General features: G+C 36.1%; 1 protein-coding gene across 2 annotated transcripts in view; it reads left to right on the top strand.

Moving 5' to 3' along the window:
* LOC137274458 (protocadherin-11 X-linked-like) overlaps positions 1-22,418 on the top strand; it is a 137,492-nt gene that overhangs the window by 59,282 nt on the left and 55,792 nt on the right. For both annotated transcript variants that reach the window (XM_067807652.1, XM_067807653.1), the window contains exon 3: positions 7,550-7,696. The gene's annotated coding sequence lies outside the window, so the exon portion shown is untranslated. The remainder of the gene's footprint in view (positions 1-7,549; positions 7,697-22,418) is intronic.

Here is a 22,418-nt window from a genome sequence, read left to right as displayed (position 1 = left end):
TTTCTAGGCTACCCTGCCACCCCTAACATGGTATTAGATAATGAGTACAGACCAACAGTTAATGTTTCATGACATATGTGTTGTCACAAATATCAAATGCCATTAGATGGTGCTGATGGTGCCAATATGTCCAGATAAGTTCATCAACAAGTATGGTGTAAAAAATTGGGTGACAGTTTGGTTTCTTTGAATGAATACACACTCACTCAATCTGATGAAGTTGTGACATTTTACACAGGTAAAACAAATTACAACACAAATAAGACAAGGCAACAGATGCAGTTGAAAGTCTTCCAGAAGCCATGTGTTTGACAAGTTAAGACTTTTTGGCATATGTCACATCTCAAGACTGATGTCAACTATAAAATACATCCAAAATGTCCAACATTAAAAATGTCAAGGCTAGGTGTGGTTGTTTTATACATTATCAGTTTCGGTCCATATGTCATATATATATATATATAAACTCAGAAATGGAGTAATTAGTCATGATTATTTGTTGAAACAGATTCTTTTTAAGCATGGAAGGCAAAATAGATTTGAAAATTATATGAAATTATATTTGAGTTGTATTGGTGATTTGTGTCAAACATCGAACATTTTGATTTTTAAATAAATACAAGATATATATATATCTTGTACAAGATATTTATTTATTTAAAAATCAAAATGTTCGATGTTTGACACAAATCACCAATACAACTCAAATATAATTTCATATAATTTTCAAATCTATTTTGCCTTCCATGCTTAAAAAGAATCTGTTTCAACAAATAATCATGACTAATTACTCCATTTCTGAGTTTGTATGCTTATATATGCTAGAAAAATCAGATTCTAAAACCAACAAACAAGTAGTTAATGGTATGAGGTATAGTGATTCATGATTGGTATCTTGAAACAAACAACAAAGATTTGTCCTAGAATGAACGGCTATAAAACCAATTCCAGTGTGCTGTTACACTGGTATCACCTAAAGGTTCCCAATATAGCTTCTGCTTTGTAACTGCCATCAGTCCCAAACAAATGGGACTGGTCGGAACAACAATGGTCATTTCAATATCTAGCAACAGTTCTCCATATCTGAGATGCTGCATTTCCAACACTGTCTAGAACAAGATGACAAAACGGAATCGACAGCTTGTACACAAGACGTGGTAGAATTGGTAAGACCATTATGCAGGTACATGGAAGCTAATGTATTTCTCTACTCTGTCGTACCGTAATTAATTGAGATGATTGACTTACTGTAGCCAATGTTACTTACAACCAATCGTATCGACTGTGGTTGGTTAGATCTCGTCTAGTAAATGTGGCGTGTTCGCTTTGCTTTCTGATGTTTCGGAGTAGGTTGTGCTAGTGATTTGCCATAAACTGACAGCAAGACTATAAAATATAAAGACACAGGCAGTCATTAAGAACACAGTGATCAGAAGATGGATTAAATATTTGATGAAATAAAGCTTGCAAATGATCAGAACTTTCAAAGTGTGAAAAATAAAAGTTTTGTTACATATACTTGTTTGGACTAAAACTCCTTTCTTTAATATTTTTGTTTTTAGATGAGGCAAATCATTCTTATAATAGTCTTATTATTTGTGTAAATGCTAAAGTGACTTAGCAATGTCCTTTGTCTTTATCCTTAAAGGCGAAACCAAACACTAATGATGCCACATGAGCAACTTTGCTTGTTAATTAGAAAAAACACAATCGATTCCTCATTGCTGATTCCTTTAATTTGACATCTTGATTTATCTGACTGTGATCATATTGAAATTATGTTTTTTTGTGCAAAAATGGCATAAAGATTGAAGTGACAGCCACCTGAAATGTCAAAATGGAGATGCTTTCATAAGACACACTTGTCGAGTTTACCACGCGTTATTTCCACTTGAAACACTTCATCGACAAAATGGAAAAGCTTTAATTAGATCTAATCTGGTTGTTCTGTGACATTCATAGACGAGTCACCTTCTTCATCAGACATCCTAATTCTGTTTAGTCAATATCCGTCATTGATTTGTCTGTATTACAATACATATGTTGGATGATTAGCCAAACCCCTGCTTTGGGGTCTATTTCTAATCGGAAATCCGTCTCACGAGTTCCGGCCTTTATTATAGAGTTTTGCCATCAAATTTTCAAATAAAAGACCACATTGCATGAAATGCTCACATTTGGGTTCTAATTGCTGTGTGTAGCATAAAAAATGACTATGATTACACGCAATGAAAGGCCATGCTCACGAAGACACATTTGCAATGTTTCTTGATGAATATTTTTGCGACAAGCAATAAAATTTAACCTGTAAACAGGTACATGCTTTAGCAAACTTGTCATGTTGCAAGGCAACCATTGACTTAATATTGTAATTTGCTTTGATGTAAGTCATTAGGGGTCTATTTAGTGTGGTAATTGGGTTATAAACTCATCACTATGTTCTGAGTATGGCATTACCAGAATCAAACGATGATTGAAGCAGGACATCGCATGTATGTTCAGTTTTGGATCACTATGAACAGATTCATGGGGGAGTTTAAGGTCTTTGTGATAAACAGTTGAGCTGATTATGAGTTCTTAGGTTACATGTAGGAGGATACCAGAGGAGGCTGGGATGTTTTTGTAACAATTATTGGAATTGATGCACTTCAACTAATCCTGGAAGAATTTTTTGCATCACTGCATGCACTAGTTTAGTACCTCTTTGGGAAATAACCAATTTTGATCTTTACAAACAACCATTATGCAAACAGATTATGTATAAACTACAATTAAGAGAATTTGCAGCAATGTACTCTAAATAAGTGGATGTTTTAGATTAGATTTATATCTATTAGGAATTCCAAACAAACGCTGTCATGGCTTCAGTGGACATTGTTAATTTCTAAATCTTTTGCCAAATAGCTTCAGTTAATGGACAAGTATATGCAGCTGGTTTATATATGCATCTCTTGTTGACTCTAAGGATGGAGAAGAAGGTTGAGAGGATATTCTAATAATTATTGATTGCTTCATTGAAAGTCCTTTGGGGATTCTGAATTATGTGTACAACTTTATTATGCCCATTATATTCCATAGAACTGATCTGTGTATGTTGTACTATAAAATGCATCAACATCCTTATCATATGTGAGTCATGGTATACTTTGATGATGCCTTGTGTAATCTGACAACCAGTATGAATGGTATGAATGTGTTTAGCTTTACCCATACTCAGCAATATTCCAGCTATATGATGGCAGTCTGTGAATAGTGACCAACATCATGAGCAATCATGTATGATAACATGTGTCATCCAAGTCATGTTGCTTGCTTCTTGCTCTTACTACAAGCATGGTGAACTGAAGTTCAATTCTAAACTGAATTCTCATGAGTCAATATGAATGGACATTCTTGTGTCTCAAAAAAACACATTCCATGTGAAATTCTAAGCACTCATGTGATTAAACATATAACAATTCAGTGAAGATACAAGCATTGATAGCATGAAATGCAACAGTGACCAGACCAACATCAAGCATAGCCAACCATCTATAGTCTGTCTCACAGTCCCTGAACCACAGTATTTTCCCTACTGTCTAACCATCTGTGCAGTGCTGAAGCTCTAAATGAAGCATGTCTAGATTTCCTCAGGTTTGAATCTCTGGTCTCCCTGGGGCTCCTTTTCATTTTAAATAGGTTTATTTTTAACTATCAATTATATATTCAGACTAAGCATTAGTCTAAGCCATCTGCAGCACACAGGTCTAATTTTTCAGTTGACCGAAGATGATTAAGTGGACAAGTTCTTGTAGGTGTCTCTTTGTGTGTCATCACGACATGGATCGGTGCTCATGATGTCAGTCACAGGCTTGTCTGGTCCAGGCATGCTCATTTACAGGCTACAGTGTTATAGTTACAATGTTACTAACTGTAAAAGATCCGCTAATGTGATCTTCTTTGGTTTCATAGCTTGTTTTAGATTCTGCATTGAACCCTGTTGATTGGATAGTGCTGAGTACAACGTTCAGTCACATGCCACACCATGCCATGGCATGGCACACACCATTCCACTTCATGTCATGCCACTCCATGCCATGATATGCCATATCATGCCATGCCACCTAACAGAATGAAATGTATTTAAAGCAAGTTCCTCCTTTTGACACATACGTTTTGGAACTAAGATTGGATAGTAAAAGCAATAAGTCTGTATGAAACCAAACCTTTAAGGATGTAGGGTTGGCCAAACTGTTGCAACATTTTACGTTTTTATTGTCTGTTTGAACATGAAGTATGAAATGTTGACTTCCCCATTAAGTATCAGCCTCAACATGCTGACATTTATCTCAAGGCGATTTCTTTTGTGTTTTGTCTATTTTCAGAACATCAGCTCCTCGTTGCAATACATGAATCACAGAATATGATAGGGCACATATTATTTCCTCTGTGAATTGTAAGCATCAGTACTCTTCTCCAACCATTATTGACTGGATCTGATAGAGCTGTTCAGATAAACACTTTTACAAAATTAATTTAATTTTTAAAAATATATTTAAGTTTGTTATCCCTGATAACACATACATGCATCAGTTGTTTCTTCTAAACCCAAGGCTGTGTAAAGTGGAAAGCATCACTACACTATTCCTTCAAATAGATGTTGAAGATATACACACAGAAGATGTAACCTTGGTACATTTCAGTTATTTAAACCAATCTACCTCAAAACAGCAGGGCTCTGGGAAAGACAAGTGTTTATGGATGATTAGCTTCTTAATTGTACAATAGTGACATTTCAGTATAGATGCTACACTGTTTGCTTGAAAGTTATATAGCATCCATGAAAAAATGCCACTTTTGTACAGTGAAGAGATTGATCATCTGCAAATACTTGTCATTCCTAATGCTTACAAAATCTAGAACTGTTCTCAAATAGAGCTTTGCTGTGTTGTACTGAGCTACATAGCAGTGTAGGGAAATCTGGCCTCTCCACATGACTGGCTGGTCAAATCTCCATCAAGATTTGAAATCTGATGCGCATGGGGACGCACTATCTAGACACATTTTTAACCCATCCTCCACAAAATTCACCCACCTTGGACATTGGGATGGGCTATCTTTCCTATATTGTACATAGTATGTAGCAAAAATCCTTATAAATGTACATATTTGGATATTTTCAGAGTAGTTTAGTTTAGTTTAGTTTAGTTTAGTTTAGTTTAGTTTAGTTTAGTTTAGTTTAGTTTAGTTTAGTTTAGTTTAGTTTCATGCTGCTTTTAACAATACTAAAGCAATATCATGGCAGGAATGGGCTTCAAACACTATGCCCATGTGAGACGTGGCAATCAGGTCTTTAGCATGATGAGTGGACTCTGCAACCATTAGGCTACCCCACTTCTGATAATTTCAGTACAATATACCTCCTGTTAGAGACTTGAATGAGATATTTGGATCCGCCATGCACAAGCTTTTCCATGAGCTGTTCCATTGATTGAACACATCTACTGTCATCAGTGTTTGATAGCAGTATATAAACACATGCTCTTTATAATGTCAGAGTCATTAATTAGCTTTGCTTTTAGCAGCAAAGATATTTTATGAATAAAGAAAGATTTGGTTGCCTTTATTGAAATGACATATGCTACTCCGTTGCAACTTTCCTCATGTTTGACTGAATATATCCCTTAGATAATGTTGTAATAATGTTCAAAAGCACAATCAATTGTCATGTTTGAAAGTTTTGATTTCCTTTCTAAATGTAACAAGCAGTAATTGTATTTAAATGGCATTAGATATAGTGCATTATCCATGCATCACTGATCTGCTTGTATGTGAAAGGAAATGCCACAGTATCATTTGGCCTATAGAGATGGAGTTTCTATGGATATGTCCAACATATACAAGTACTGTCAGTGGATGACGAGATATAATACTGCCAGGATGACTACTCACAGGATATTTATTATTATTGTTAATATTGCACCATTGTCTATTTATTATTAAATATATCTGAATGTTGGACAAATATGGTTATACTGAATGATGGTGATGGTGATGGTGATGGTGATGGTGATGGTGATGGAGATGGAGATGGTGATGATGATGGTGATGGTGATGGTGATGGTGATGGTGATGACGATGATGATGATGGTGGTGGTGGTGGTGGTGGTGGTGATGATGATGATGATGATGATGATGATGATGATGATGATGATGATGATGATGATGATGATGATGATGAGTCTTTAACCTGCTTGATTGACTTGTGTAACCGACTCAGGTTTCACTTCCACTATTCACCTACTACCCATTAACTTACCTTATTGCCCTCTGCCATATTACCTTCGCTAACCCATCTTCTTGTGACGATGGACGTCAGATAAACTCTTGACTGGGAACCAATATTTGTTGATGGACCACCTGTACAGATGAAACCATTATCTTCCTGGCTATGATATGGTACAATAGTTTAACCCCCTGAGTGCTGGGACTTGTCTTACTCACTTGGTGAGGAGGGCATAAGTAGATTTTATGATAAGATTCATGACAAAACTTCAATATTAACATTCTCAAGTATGTGGTTACATTCTAGCACCTTAAATTATTTGATGGATGTCTTAGCAGCAATGTTTGATCTCTGAATACACAAGAGAAACATATACAAGCATATCTACCATAAGAAACATTAACAGTATAATTACACTATGTTACAAACATTAGCAGGGTTACATGTGGCAGAAAATGGGTACCCAGTGGGGTATGACACGTGACTATTGACCTTCTAGAAGCTGACAGTTACCCAGGGTAATAATAACCTGATTGTGTGTTATGTACAAGATATGAAACCTGGAAAGGCGTGTTATAGATTTCTATATTTATTATTTACAAGTGAATTATGTCATTCATAGAGAAAGATGTAGTACATGCAATGACCACACACATTTATTCCACATAACTATTCATACAGTTCAAACAATAAACGAAACTTCAACTTAAATCCACATAACAAATGTCCTCAAAACCCTGTTACCCACAAAGATCCAGAACATGCAGTTATTGATTCTCTACATAGATGTTCATATAGTTCCAACAATCAAAACATCTTCAAGCTAACTCCATGTGACTAATCTCTTCAAAACACCATCTGTTACCCATGCACAAAGATACAATACTTACAATGACCATGCATTTATATTCTACATAAATGCCATACAATTCATACAACTGAACAAAACTTTGTCCTGACTACTGGGATAAATCTCTTCAACCACACCCATACCACCATCCAACTGACTCTGACAATCAATCAAAACAGTTAAAGAATGATAAAAATGTAATCAGTGTTTCAATCAGAGTATTGTGGCGAGTTTAATACCTTCCCAAACACAATACAGTAATGCTGTGTAAGATGTTAACAAAGCAGATCCTTCTCTCGCAAATACCCATCTGCCACTGTTAATCCAGACCCTTCATAGTAACATCCTGTCCTTTCACACTTGTACCTGAATGCGTTAACATAACTACCGGGGTTAACTAGGGGAGATTTCTATTGTCATTTGTACACTTGTAGGTAAGCCAGTGAAGCTGCAGGCAGTGTAGGATTCACCCAGCATCAATGAAGAGCTGCGGCTGCTGGCCACGACTCATGTACAGCACTGTGACAGTGTATGGAGTTTTGTTGTGATAGAGGATGACCTACACAGTTCTCACAGTCAAGGTAAGATACTAGATCTAATGTTGATTATTGATGAAGAAAACCTGTGTTATTATTAGTTCCTTTTGTTTATACGATGTTGGAGCATCTGATAACGGAGATTGAGAAGTTGTGATATGTAAATCTAATTTGTTTAATGAGTCTCAACCAATGACTTGATTATGGTTAGGTTTATTGAGCCATTGTTATTATGGGGGCGGTGGGGTAGCTTAGTGGTTAAAGCATTCACTTATCATGATGAAGACCTGGGTTTGACTCCCATAATGGATACAATTTGTGAAGTAAATTTCTCTTGTTCCCTGATGCAGATTGACTAGAATATTGCTAAAAGTGACATAAAACTAATTTACACTCTAATGGTTATTACAAATTTAAATGTAAAAATATTATTTTCCTTAGTTTAACGGAAATGTGATAAAACTAGCTTAAACTTTATTGTTTTTAAAGTCACCTTTAAAATAAAATGTATATTATTCAGAAATTCTTCACACTCAGTACACAGTTACAATACTGACTAAACAATACAGTGCAATTTAAAGCTTACATTAAGAGGTGTCATCAGGTATACAGCATCTTCCAGCATCTAAAACAAATTAATGTACCGGTTGTTAAATGTCAAGACTATTTCAGTAACTTATTTGTTGATCCATCTGCTGTTCCAGAAAGGAAGGTATTCAAGTCATACTCATCTTGATAGCCATGCATATCATTTTGTCTGAAGTGTTCATTTTTTTAGCATTGAAACCAACACAATTTATTCATGTACATTTTTCAGTATCTAGTTTACAGATGTACATGAAGAATTTGTCAGTACTTCATTACATCCATTCAGAGTAGGAGGAAACTGTAAAGACTATGTTGTGAAAGATGTCAGATCAGCATGCTAAACTCGAGTCATTACAGCAAAGCTAGGTTTTCAGTGTATCAGCTGAGTTCAGGATGTCTATAGTGGTGGTAGCATGGGATGGTGACCTTTATTTTAAACATTGTGACAGAAGGTTACACTGTATGATGTTAAGCCACTGCACTATCACTAGTCAGTCATACAGACTCTAAAGCAAATATTTCAAAGAAAGCTCACACAAGTCTAGAAAATGTCTATATATCCACAGATTGTGTATATATATTATTTTTCACGATGATTGTTTTTGTTGCTGTAAAGTATGTTAATTTTATATACTAGTTGTTAGTCTGCACTATCATTGACATCATTTGGGATGCTGGGTTCAAACTAGTTTTCAGCAGTTTGTTTTATTAGATGATGAATGGGAGTTAGTGTTCAGGCTCATCTTTATTGATCTATGTTGTTGCATTCCAATTGTGTTGATTGATGTTCATGATATCAGTCACTGAATTGTTCGCATCACTGTCATATATTTGTAATGTTTTGTCAACATTGTAATCATTCTAAATCAGTTATCTAGCAATTTCTAAATCAGTTCCTAACACAGATTCAAATTCAAACGAAATAAGAAAATGATTATCTGCTTAAGACTTTGAACAATGACTTTGCTTCCTAAATGGTTTGACTGAATAGTAATCAACTTTTGTAAGATAACATGAAACTATATTTACGTTTATGTGTTTAATGAAACAACATGCCAAGGCAGCTAAGAGGAGATTCATGAAAGATGTGATATTTGGCATTTCTATGTTATTGCTTTTACTTATTACCTAAGTGAAAACACGAACTATTTACATTTAGCTGAACATCTCATTTCATCAGTTTTGTCAGATTCCTATCTTTATGCTAAACAGGGAAGCTTGGCAACACAGCTGACTTTTAAAGGTCTGACATTTCTTTTGGAAGTGTTCAAACATTGATGAGGTCTAAATATTTCTTTCCTCGAGAAAGTTTAGATAAAAGATAAAATAACTTTGTTTGGGGTAACTGCCCTTTCTGTAAAGAAACATTTTTCAAAATTGGTCAACATTCTGCAATGAGATCTGGTTAAATGACATTATCACAAAGTTTTAATGGACTCTGAACTGTTGAAACAACTAACAGTAGTTTCTGACATCAACTGTGCCGCTTTAACTGAACTTTAAGCCATTAGCCCAAATGAAAACATGGCAGAGTGTGTTTTCCTAACAATTAGTAAGTGTACACTGCACTAAGGCATTCCCTTCCTTTAAGGTGCTGATTTCAGGGAAACTGATCTTAGTGAAATTCTCTCTTCAGTGTAATGGGTTCAGTCATGACAGAAACTGTTTGTCATCCAGGTGAAAGGTATTTGGTACAAGATGCTGTTTACTTATTTGTGCTTGAAAACATAATGTCAAGACACTGACAATCTTTCCATCACGTGCTTAGTGAAATCCAACTAACTGAAATAGAGGCTGGTAATTTGTCAAGTTTGCTTTAGGATATTGAATAGTAAGGTTTCAGCTGTCAGTGGTTTTAGTCATGATTGAAAACATAAAATCATGTTGGTAGTTTTTCTTGAGCTCCTAGTTGATCTATTTTAATTTTGAATAACTCCTCACTGTCAGGATGGGCTGTGAGATTGTCACGAGAAGTTGGTTTTAAACCTGACTTTGTTTAATGAGATAAGTCAAAGGATGAACAGCATTTACAGGATTGTTGATCATGTTGGACAGAAGCTGAGTGGACTTGATTGGACTGACATGTGTGAGCAGAAGCTTGTGACATATGCCAGATCAGATTTGTTCTCATTTGTAAGACACCCTTGACTTTCTGAAACTAATTTCACTTACATTAAGATTCCAAAAACAATTTCCATTTTGTTTGCTGTCACATATTTATTTGCAAGAAATGTAAGAATCCATAGATATCTCATTGACAAATCATGTCAATAAAATTAGCTGAAGATGTATGTGTGACTATCACAATTTTGGGTGTTCACATTCTTTGGTAAGAATTCCACCCCCCAATTCCATGCCCCCATCAAAACCCCAAATTACAAACTGACATGCATACCTAACATTAAATATAAATTCAATAAACTAAAACAGGTATTACAAAAACAATCAAAGAACTTCTGTCAGTGTTGGGATATTACTATTCCCCTGGAGTGTTTACTATGTAGAAAGAAGGGGTTAAGGGTAAAACTCTTTTCCAAGCTTTTGGTTTCTATTTTTGTATTCTTCACTAAACCTGTCAATGGTAGGAGTGCAGTTTTCAGTTGTATAGGGTGCTGACAACTTTTATCCACATTCATTTAATTATACATAAATCTATAACCATTCAATTCAGATAATCAACATACTGCTGGTGCACCAATCTGGTTCTACTTTTAGGAAAAATGTGCTTTAAGCATGATCATGAGTTTGTGTCTGATTCCAAGTTTGAGACTAGATTTGTCTAAACCATAATGTGTTAGTTGGGTCCAAAGTCTCAAGCATCTGAAAGCCTGTTACATAATTACATTTGCATAATGCCAAATGTTTTGGCATATTTAGAAACCTGTTGTATCAAGTGAATGAGTTCAATTTTATGACACTTCTTGATATACTCCAGCAATATCATGGTACTGGACACCAGAACACCAGATATAAACTTCACACATTGTACCCTTGTTGGAAATTAAGCCCAGGTCTTCAACATAACGATAGAACACATAATCTGCTAGGCTAACCCCCAGCAGTACATAGAACTTCTTTTAGAGTAGATAAGACAAGTGAAGAAGAGACTGAGTGTTTAAATTTTGTTAAAATGCCAAAAACCCAAAATACTCTTAAAATCTACCTTAACCCAACTCACTCTTTATTGGATAGGAGCTCTGTAAGAAATTATCATCTACATTTTTGGTCCCAGTTGTACAGATTTTTCCATGGCATGAAGTGTGGAAATACAATGAAACTTGCAACAATACCATTTCTATGCAGTAATAAGTAAATAAGCAGAAAATGTTAAAATGCTGATTTGTCACATTTTTGTAACAAAACTGTAAAACCAGTTTCTGATATATCTAGACTCCCATGTCTTCTTGTTTCATAAAGTGATCGTTACAATTAATTACTTAAAATATGCAACAGCCTTGTTGTTTTTTTTTATCATTTTGTCAGATCATTTTCTCTTGATCAAATGCTATTCAAACAAACAATGAATTTTATTGTAACCAAAGTAAGATACTTTACGGATGCCAGTTGAAGAAATTTGATAAGAGACAGACCTAAATGCCATTTCTAAAAGTATCAAAGTATGGTACTTGAAAGAAGTTAAACAAGCCCTGAACACCATGACAGTCTAACTTTAGAGTCTTTGAAGGGCATTTAGAAGTGATACACATAAAAACAAGAGTTGTTATGGTTGACTACTTACTTCTTTAGTGTGAAGAGTCACCAATAAAGACGTTGTCATCCATAAATACGCTTGTCTTAAATTTAACCATAGTTTTTAACATTCTTTGAGGAGCATATTAATATGTTTTAACCTATCTTTGATTCTGTCCATCAAGACAAAGTAGGGTTAATTAGGCAACTCACTTCCTCAGTGAATTACGACCACTGGAAAAGTAACAAGTCTTGGAAACAATGGCCTGTTTTGCAAAACCAATTGTATTAGAATAATATCATACTGTGACTGTGTGTTGTATATACTTACTGACAAATAAAACAAAAAAAAAATGAAATGACAAATGCTTAGTACAATAAGTCACATAAAATTAAAACCCCTTGCACCTGACATTATCTTATTTTCACTGTTTACCATTAACATGTGACATATTGTGATGGTGTTAAGTACATCTTGAATGCAACTTGTCCAGCAATATCATGAAGATGTTAGTAGAATGAGGATAATCTTTTTATGGATATGCAACTTCTTTATTCGTTATAGGCGACATTTCAACATAGATTCTAATGTCGTCAACTCACTGCTTGCTTGACAACAACATTAGAATCTAAGTTGAAATGTCATACAATAGAAATTGTCCATATTCTTCATATCCTCAACCTCTAGAACCAATCAAAGAACAATGTTTGTAGCACTTGCAAATATGTTTCTTTTTAAGTCTTTGAAGGGCATTTAGAAGTGAAATGCATAAGAATGAAGATTTTATGGATATCAACTTCTTTATATGAGAACACAACGTTTCGGAGTTAATGCTTACTCCTTCATCAGGTGAATCTATGTAATCCATGTATAGCCAATCTACCCGTGGATTACATAGATTCACCTGATGAAGGAGTAAGCATTAACTCCGAAACGTTGTGTTCTCATATAAAGAAGTTGATATCCATAAAATCTTCATTCTTATGTTTCTTTTTGTTAATTGTCCACACTCCTGTAATTGTCACTTTAAGATGTTGAGACAATGATGATAACCAAAGCATAACATATATGAACAGTCCAAGGAACAGGAAGCACTGATGAAATCAGTTTTTTATGACACTGAGGTGTAATAATTGATATACACAACAACAGAATGCAATGAACATGCATGTAAAGTCACAAACTGTTATTCCATGCCTGTGGACACAACAATTTGTCACCATCAAACTAAAACAAACCTTCAATTCCTCCCTTTCAAACAACTGAATGGGTCAAAAGGAATCTTGTCACTACACTGATGTCAATTCACTCAAGTGCAATTAATGAGTATTCCTTTCACCTCACTTAAGCACTAAAGGGCTAACATAGCATTTTTGTACCCAATCATGATGGCGAAGAGTTGACGACCTTGTCATCTCAACAATGTACCGATCTATACAAATTTAATCCCTTAGTCCAGTGCCACAGAAAATGTGTCACTATTAGAGCCTAGGTGTCAGGCCTCATTGCTTGTTTGCATTAGGTGAATAGACACAAGGCAGGGTGTTTTCATAATGACACAAGTCCATGTTAAATGGTCTGTTTCACTTGACTGGGAGGAATCAATTAAAGCATGGTTCCATTGACAAATGTTTTAACACGCATCATTTATTTCTCTTTTGTCTTGTCAGTGAGTGACACTGATTTAGTTGTATATAAGATGAGTGTGACCTTGAAACAGATTGTCGGTATCTTTAACATGCTACTGAGTAGATGTAATGAACTGGCTTTGAATTGTTAGTCACATCAATTACAGGTAAGTACAATTAAGTGACAGGTATATATCAGCTTGGTTTCTACAAATGTGAAACTGAACAAATGGTACATGCTAATGACTGAATGTAACGAACCGGTTTGGAATCAGCTGTGACATTTATGTCAGGTAAGTACAACTGAGTGAGGGGTATATATCAGGTTGGTTTCTAACTATGTGAAACTGAATGCATTTAGGTATCCAGAAAAAGCTGGTGTGATGAACAAGGTTGATACATCTTTGAATATACAACTTCTTTATTCTTTGCTTGATAACAGTTTTTGCATCTACTCTGAAATATCACATCTGGAGTAATCAAGAAGTTGTGTATCCATTGAACTATCTCCATTATTCAAGTCCAGAAAGGCATATGTCGTTTCCCAAAGAACAATTGTAGTGCATTTTTCAGTATTTTTACAGTGTATCATCATTGTCTGAGAGTGATGCACAAACACCTGTTCAGGAAAAAAGTCAGATCATAGACTCTGCTTTAAACAGATATTACTGTGGTTGTAGAAATGGCTTGTTGTTTTTTATCAGGAAGAGCATGTACTGTCAGGCATGGCAACAGTTGCCTTGAACTGAATAAACTTCACAGACATACTTGCATAAGTTGAAGAGTTGTGGGACACAATTTAAACGTACATTCAGTATTGAATTATATCTATAAAAATACGCTCATATTTGTACTATGATACAAGGTTAAATGTTCAATATTGCAATGAATACTGGCTTTCAAATTTGGATACTTCTGTCCTTCATTTTCATAATTATGGGAAAATATTTCATCTTTTTAATTTCATCAGTATTAGTGCTTTTTTTCCAAAATATCAAAGGGTAACATGTCCCTTTTTTCTGCAGGTCTGTATGTCATTAGTATAAATGTTACAAAAATAGTATCAGAATAATACTTCATTTTAATTTGCAAAGTGTCGAATGTCCATGCCTACATCTGCACCATAACCATCATATTTCAGAAGTAATTATTTTCACTATTATCTCAGTGAAATTATTCCTCTGGAAAGTGAAACTGTATAGCTGAAAAGTGAACTGTAGACACCTCAGTGATTTATCATCCAAACTTTTCTCCCAAACTTGTCAGCTGTGATCATGGTTGGTGCATGAATCTGAGGAGTATTATTCCCTGGACAGTTGAACACACCTAACACTGATACTAATACATGGTCTGTAATTATTGCATCCTCATCATATTCATTCACATGCCATTTAATGGGAATTTGATCATCTCAAAATAATTATTCTGTATGCACAAGTCATTGAATCCACTCCAAATTTCAAGGTCAAAATGCAACCATCACAAATATAAATTTTATGTTATTTTGTTATCTGAACCTCTTTATGACATATTTTACAGTTAAGGGAAGAAGATTCTATATTCCTTTGATCATGGATTCAATGAATTATTAACTAAAGGTTATCTCCTGTTAAACCTTGAATGTTTTTGGCTTAAGCGCTCTATAGGGAAATATAGTATATCTTTGTTCTCTAGATTAATGGCATTGCTTGAGACACTTTAGATTTATCTGGTAGGGGCAACAAGTCTATTAACGCAGTGGTCTTTGGGTATATCAGTGTATAGGATAGCGTTGTTTACAAAGGTTATATCCTGTTGTTATTGTGTTTAGATAACCACCTTTATGCAATGTTCTTGAATTAATTTTGTTGTGGTGATCTTGTCTGAAAACTCTTTGTGTAAAGGAAATGTACTTGTTTCTGTTTTCGGTCACAGAACGTCTTTAACCCTTAGTGATAAAAATACCCTGTTTCTTTCATCAGCAGTTCAGCCATCTTTTTAAGTCTGATAAACCTTTGTGGTAGAGGCCTGTAGATATGTGTAGCCAAACACCTTTGAGTATAGAGCCAGAGACTGAATGGAGTCGGTACAAACAGCTGACTCAGCAATAACCATGAATCAATCACTCTTAAATACAACACATAAATTGTCTCATTCCCTTCACTGTTAACAATGTATGAGACAAATTCACCCAACAAACCAAATTCTCCAATCCAATAGAACTAAAGCCAAACAGAGAAGAAAACCCTGTGGTTTGTGCTAACTCAGTTATATCACCCTTGCTGCATTAAGTCCATTGTTTATAACCACGTGTTTGCAATTCTTAGTTCTCAGAAAGATAAAGAAGAGTATAGGCAAGGTGTATATTAGGGCCCAGCTTTACTGGATCCCAAGGGACAGAAGCTTGTTACGGCCCCCATGGGATCAGGATAACCTAGGGCTCAGCCTTGTACTGGCAGGTGAGATGGGACTTTTGAAATTGATTACTGCCCAAGGGCATACTTGTCTCTTTCTAGAGTGACGCAGTGACAGCTATATGTATGTGATTTATGTTCTTTATTTTTCTATTTATTTTGAAACACGAGACACCCAGGGTTTATTTCTTATTGCATTATTTGTTTTATTATGGTAGCAACTGTATAAATCTTTAAAATTTAATCGAATGCTTGAATTACGATATTGATGATTTGATAGCTGAAATATTTAAGAGATTGGTTCTACAGTGTCAATTTCAGCATGGTACCGCTTGTAGAAGAGCTGTATTTATACAGCTGGGAAAAGCTATTCATCTTGTGTGACAGTGGGACAGTTTTATTGTCTGACGAAACTTTAAAATTACTATCAAATTGCTGACTTTATTGACGCAAGGACTTCACCAAATGAAATATTCAGTTTGATGTGTTTATTGTTTTGGTGATATGATTACGCGTAATAGGAAAAGATGAATAGAATATAGTCTTGCTTCATGTCTCATATTTTAATTGTAACTGCAGATATGTAACATAATCTATGTAGTACCGGTACATATAAAGCACCCCCATGACTTAAGCATGTTGTATCGTTGATGTAAATATATGAGTGTGGGATGAAAGGGGGGGTTGTTGGTTATTTATGAATCAACTTTAACTTTGTTAGAGTTCAGTGGGATATGAAGCTTAATGGTGGCCCAAATGCTCTCCATGTGTGAACTTGAAACATCCAGGAAAATACCAAAGGTAGTGTCTACATGACATTGCTTCCTAATGTGCTTGGGAACTGCGAGGTGTTACCCAGGGAATATGGAACTGTTTTGTGTTTGTATAATTTGCAAAACTACACTGTCTAATATGCACATTAAAATATGTTTTGCTGTTAAGTGACCAACTTCTCTGAAATGTGTGTGATTTGTGTTTTGCACTGTTCTTTTCAATATTCCAGTAATATCATGGTGGGGGACACCAGAAATGGGATTCACGCATTGAGCCCATGAGGGAATTGAACCCAGAGCTCTGGTGTGATGAGCAAATGCTTTAACCATTGGGTTACCCTGCCACCCTTTCTGAAAATGGATACAGCTGTATCTTGTGTACAAATTATACTGATGTCTGATAATCTTTTGATCAAGTAGCATGTTACTGCTGATCATATCTGATGATATCATTATTCAGAGACGTCGAGACTGACGTGTCATTTACATATCTGAATTCAGTTTGGGGATAGTGGTGACAGGATTAGGACATGTGATGAATCAAACAAATGGATTGTGACTGTTTTCATTAGTAAGTTTCTGTGTATTTCTTCTGTCTGTTCGATGTCAGGAATTGTCTGTTCTGAACAACCTGATTCCTCCAGATTATGATCATAGATTAGTATACTGATGCTCATTAACATGTTAAGGCTTGAGGGTTTTAAAACGTATTCATGCCTGTTGATAGGCCTACATCACTCTAGGGCTTCCTTCGAAGTTTAGCTGACATGCTAGGATATAAGTGGAATACTGTTCAAAGCATCCTTACTGGCTTACCCACCCACCCACTCACTCGCTCACTCACTTACCCACTCACTCGCTTGCCCACCCACCCACCCACTCACTCGCTTACCCACTCACTCACTTGCCCACCCACCCACTCACTCGCTCACTCACTTACCCACTCACTCACTTGCCCACCCACCCACTCACTTGCTCACTCATTTACCCACTCACTCACTTGCCCACCCACCCACTCACTTGCTCACTCATTTACCCACTCATTCACCCGCCTAACCACCCGCCCACTTAAAATTTAAGGTTTCTATTTCATGAAAGCCACCATATACAAATGTCATACTGACTGATAACAATTGACTGAAGAAAAACGATATCTTCTGTATGCAATTCTAAAACCCATCCCATCTCATACAAGTACCTTAATTCACTTACACAGTGATTATAATGATGTTTATCCAACCTTGTACAGTGATGCTGAATAGCATTTTTGCCAAATGGCCATTAAGTTATTCCCATAGCTATCTCCAGCTTGAACACTAGGTAATGTAAATGTATTATTTACACATAATGTATGTATCATAAGAGACATCACTGGGTTTGTATTGGTGAACTTAATGCTTGAACAAATCCTTTTTACATAGCTCATGTGTGTTTGAATATTTAATGAGAAACAAACATTTGTTGATCCATCTTATCATTTGGGTCAAATGTCAGTCTTGACCTGTCATTCCAATATCTCTTCGAATAGTGATATTTTGGGTTGGGGTTGCGTCTGGACCAGGTAAACCTAGGTTGGTTATAAGAATGAGAAACTGAGTTTGGTTTTATGATGCTTTTTAACATTCCCAATACACAGTGTTCTCCCTTAAACATGCCAGAGCCCGATAGTTGTAGGTTTGAATCCAAAATTTCCCCTGGTCATGTTTCTAGTTAGCCTGAACTATCCCTTTGTTACTGGATGTCACCAAACTGCACAAAATTTAAAACCTCTGGCTCTATCATTTAAGGACAAAATTAGCTGATATTTCTCTATAAAAGTAAGTTGCTAATCCCGAAATAAAACAGTGACAATATAATGGTAAACAGGAGGAAGTGAGCAATAAGACTTACACTTGTGCCGTACACATTTCAAGTGGAGCCTGAGACCAGTGAGCAAGCCATACCCTCTTTTCTTCCATATTATTGGTACTACCCCTCACTGACGTCAAATTTGTAGTTTCTGTGAATAGTGTCTCCACATATTGTTCATTTGCAAACAATCAAACAAACTAAGTACGCCATCCAAACTTAATTTCATTTCCCCAGCATAGATAGAAATAATCATTTAATGCTTTTAACTGAATCTTTGCCAAACCAACTCACTGACTTCTATGATTGATGACAATTTTGCTGAGAAATGAGTGACAAGTCCTCTCCAAATGAGTCTTGAAGAATACACACAGACATTAAAAGGTTACGCACTGACATAAACAATTTGTGGCATTTAACTTTGGCACTAAATTTTGTTGAAAATACTCATGCAAAACTAATAGGTCTCGATTTAGTTGTAACTGTTTTCTCAAAACTCCGTGTTTGTTATTATGAAATTGTTATTTTATGCCGACAAGCTAAAAACAACCAGTTCAGATCCTAGTTCAGCTTTAACAGTTCTGTTTTTTAATTTCCTTTTGTTAGAGATAAAGACACTTACTGTTTTATGTTTTTTTTATGAAATGTCCTATCATTTTGGATGTTCCACTAGACATTCGTGTTTGATGTGAATCATTGAATTACTCAAAAGATGTTAAAGACAACCAGATTGAGCAAGCAGTTTAGTTTTATGCTGCTTTTAGAAATATTCAAGCAGTATAGTGGTGAGAAACACCAAAAGTGTGTTTTACAGATTGTATCCAGGTAGTGAATCACAAGGCTGCCCACAACCTGATCTAACATGGCAGAGATCAGCTGTAGCAACATGAAAGAATCATTGCTCCTTAGCATATTTTTAGTGTGATAAGTCTATATTTAGAGTAGGTACATTAATTGAAGTGTTGTGTTACAGTGTGAGATACTGTCAGACATATACTTGAGTTGGTTTTGTTAATGAACTTGTTTCATGATGATTTGAGAGAAGTTGAAAATACATCATCTCGTGTTACACATTGCTATCATATGGAGTGGTTACACAATTCCAGTCTTATATCAAAAAAGCTACAAAGCTTTGAACCTATAGAACTTCAACTTGGATCTAAAGTGGAAGTATTCTGTAATATGTATTTTTATAAAATATCTCAGATGCTTAACAAATGTTTTGTATCTACTGATCGAGGGTAATTTTCTAAATCTGCAGACACACACACTGCCTCTCTTGAAAAGTCATATGACATATGCACAAGATATATTTCTAGTAATCAAGGGCTTAGAACTTAAGTCAAACATCTATGAAAAATTGAAAAAAAGATTTTGCAAGACTGCCACAATGAAAGTATAAAACCTTTTGGTGTGTGATGTGACAGTGAATTGAAAAGTTTCTATATTAGTTAATTATGTGCTATGTTAGTGTCAGATGAATTGCCTGACGTTCTTGTCCACATTGATGCAACAGCTAATGTCAAACTAATTTAAACTCGATATCTACCTCCACAATTCAAACGTGAAAACATCCCTACAATTATGAGATATAAAGGGTGAAGATTTATGGATGTCAACTTTGGTAAGATGAGGGATCTGACTTTTTGGAGCATATTCTTATTGCTTGATCATCTGTAAATTCAAAATGTCGTGTCTCTCATCAGGCTATGAAAGATTAAGACCACACTATAAAATGTCATGTCCCTCATATTACAGAAATTTACATCCGTAAATTTTGTTTGTAGAACTAGTAAATGTCATTTAAGGACTTTACTTAAAGCATACAGTATCCACATCTACAACATAAGTACAATATGCACTTTCACAATCAAACAACAACAATGTGCACTTTCACAATCAAACAACAACAATGTGCACTTTCACAATCAAACAACAACAATGTGCACTTTCACAATCAAACCACAATGTGCACTTTCACAATCAAACAACAACAATGTGGACTTTCACAATCAAACCACAATGTGCACTTTCACAATCAAACAACAACAATGTGCACTTTCACAATCAAACAACAACAATTTGCACTTTCACAATCAAACAACAACAATGTGTACTTTCACAACCAAACCACAATGTGCACTTTCACAATCAAACCACAATGTGCACTTTCATAATCAAGCCACAATGCGCACTTCCACAATGAAACCACAATATCTCCAGCACCACATGCCCTGGAGTATGCACTCCCCCACACTCACCCTAACCTTCCATTGCTCACCCTAACCCTCTATCGCTCACCCTAACCCTCTATCGCTCACCCTAACCTTCCATCGCTCACCCTAACCCTCCATGCACATACACATGCCACAAACCTTTAAGTCCACCTTATGTCCTCATCATTTTCCACACAACTATCTTCCACCTCAGTTTCGTCACCCCCTTCCTCACACAAGCAGGCACACATGCAGGCACACTGGTATGCAGGCAAGTATGCAGGCAAGTATGCAGGCATACACACATACACTCACATGCACTCTTTCCCTCAAGTGCACGTCATACTCCTGATCCCGACACATCCACTCTCATGCCTGTATACCGCCAACCCAAACCTAGTAATGCACATGTTCATATCTGTACCCACACACCCACCAGCTCCCACACACATATACTTTCTTCTCCCCTCTGCTACACATATTTCTGACCCCAACACATCCACTCTGATGCTGTAACCCCCCAACCCCAACCCCACACTTACACACGATCATACCTGTACCCACACACCCATCACCGCCTACTCACATGCACTTCCCTCTCCCTTCTACTACACATACTTCTGACCCCCACACATCCACTCTCATCCCAGTTACCACCCATCACAACCCCCCAAAATATTGACTCTCCTCCTACCCGCACACCCAGCACTTCACTCACTGACCTCCTCACAACGTGACTGTGAGTCCCTTATGACATATGTTCTAATTACACCACCTTTCTGTGAGGTTTTCACTCCGTATAAACAGTGTGTTCATTACAATGGACTTTCCAGCAAGAGTGTATTGACAATCAATATTGTATGTGTCTCAGTGCATTGTACACACATTTTGAGTGACAGGTTATTTTTCACTTCATGTAAATCTCAGCAGGCCCTTTGTGAATGAAACAGACAGGTCTAGCAGGAAAATGCCTCTTGGACACACTGACGCATTTAAAAACATTGTGATGCAGGAGTGGAGAGTATCATTTCCTACAGTAAACCATTGGGAGCTTTGAGTTAAACACCAGTCTTGTGTGGCTCACACACATTGACTGTGACTCCCCAAGAACAACAACTGTTTTTCTTTCTAAATTTGCCCTTTGGAAGTTTGGAGCCGATTGGGATTTCAGAAGCGTCTTTTGATCTGAAACAAAATGTGATGGGATCTGTCAAGTCCTTTTTTGACGTGTCTTGATTGATTTACAGATAGTCCTAAAGGGGACAGTCACACCAGAAACAAAAGTGGTGATTAGGGGAGACTCAGGGGACACACTGCCCCTAAATGTAGTGTTATACCAAACAGTGAAATAGCCCAAGGGGTTGAAGACAGTTGGCTGGCCAATCAGCCATGACATCACAGAACAGCTGACCATTGTCCAATAAGAGCACAGTTGTACATGTGACAGAATCTGAATAGAATCGACATCAAAGGATATGGACACAGGTAGAAATTAGCCATTTATATATTTAGCTAACTGATGGCAGTCTAAGGAGTTTGTGGAGAGGTGATTGTGTGCAATTATAGGAGCTATTGTAGATGGATCACTTTTCTAAGGAGATTTCTTTAGGAGGCACTTGTAAAGGTAGGA

The sequence above is a fragment of the Haliotis asinina genome, chromosome 2, assembly GCF_037392515.1.
Source record: "Haliotis asinina isolate JCU_RB_2024 chromosome 2, JCU_Hal_asi_v2, whole genome shotgun sequence".
In the NCBI taxonomy this organism is placed as follows: Eukaryota; Metazoa; Mollusca; class Gastropoda; order Lepetellida; family Haliotidae; genus Haliotis; species Haliotis asinina.
Note: the sequence above shows the minus strand (reverse complement) of the source record. Positions and strands in the feature narration are given on the sequence as shown.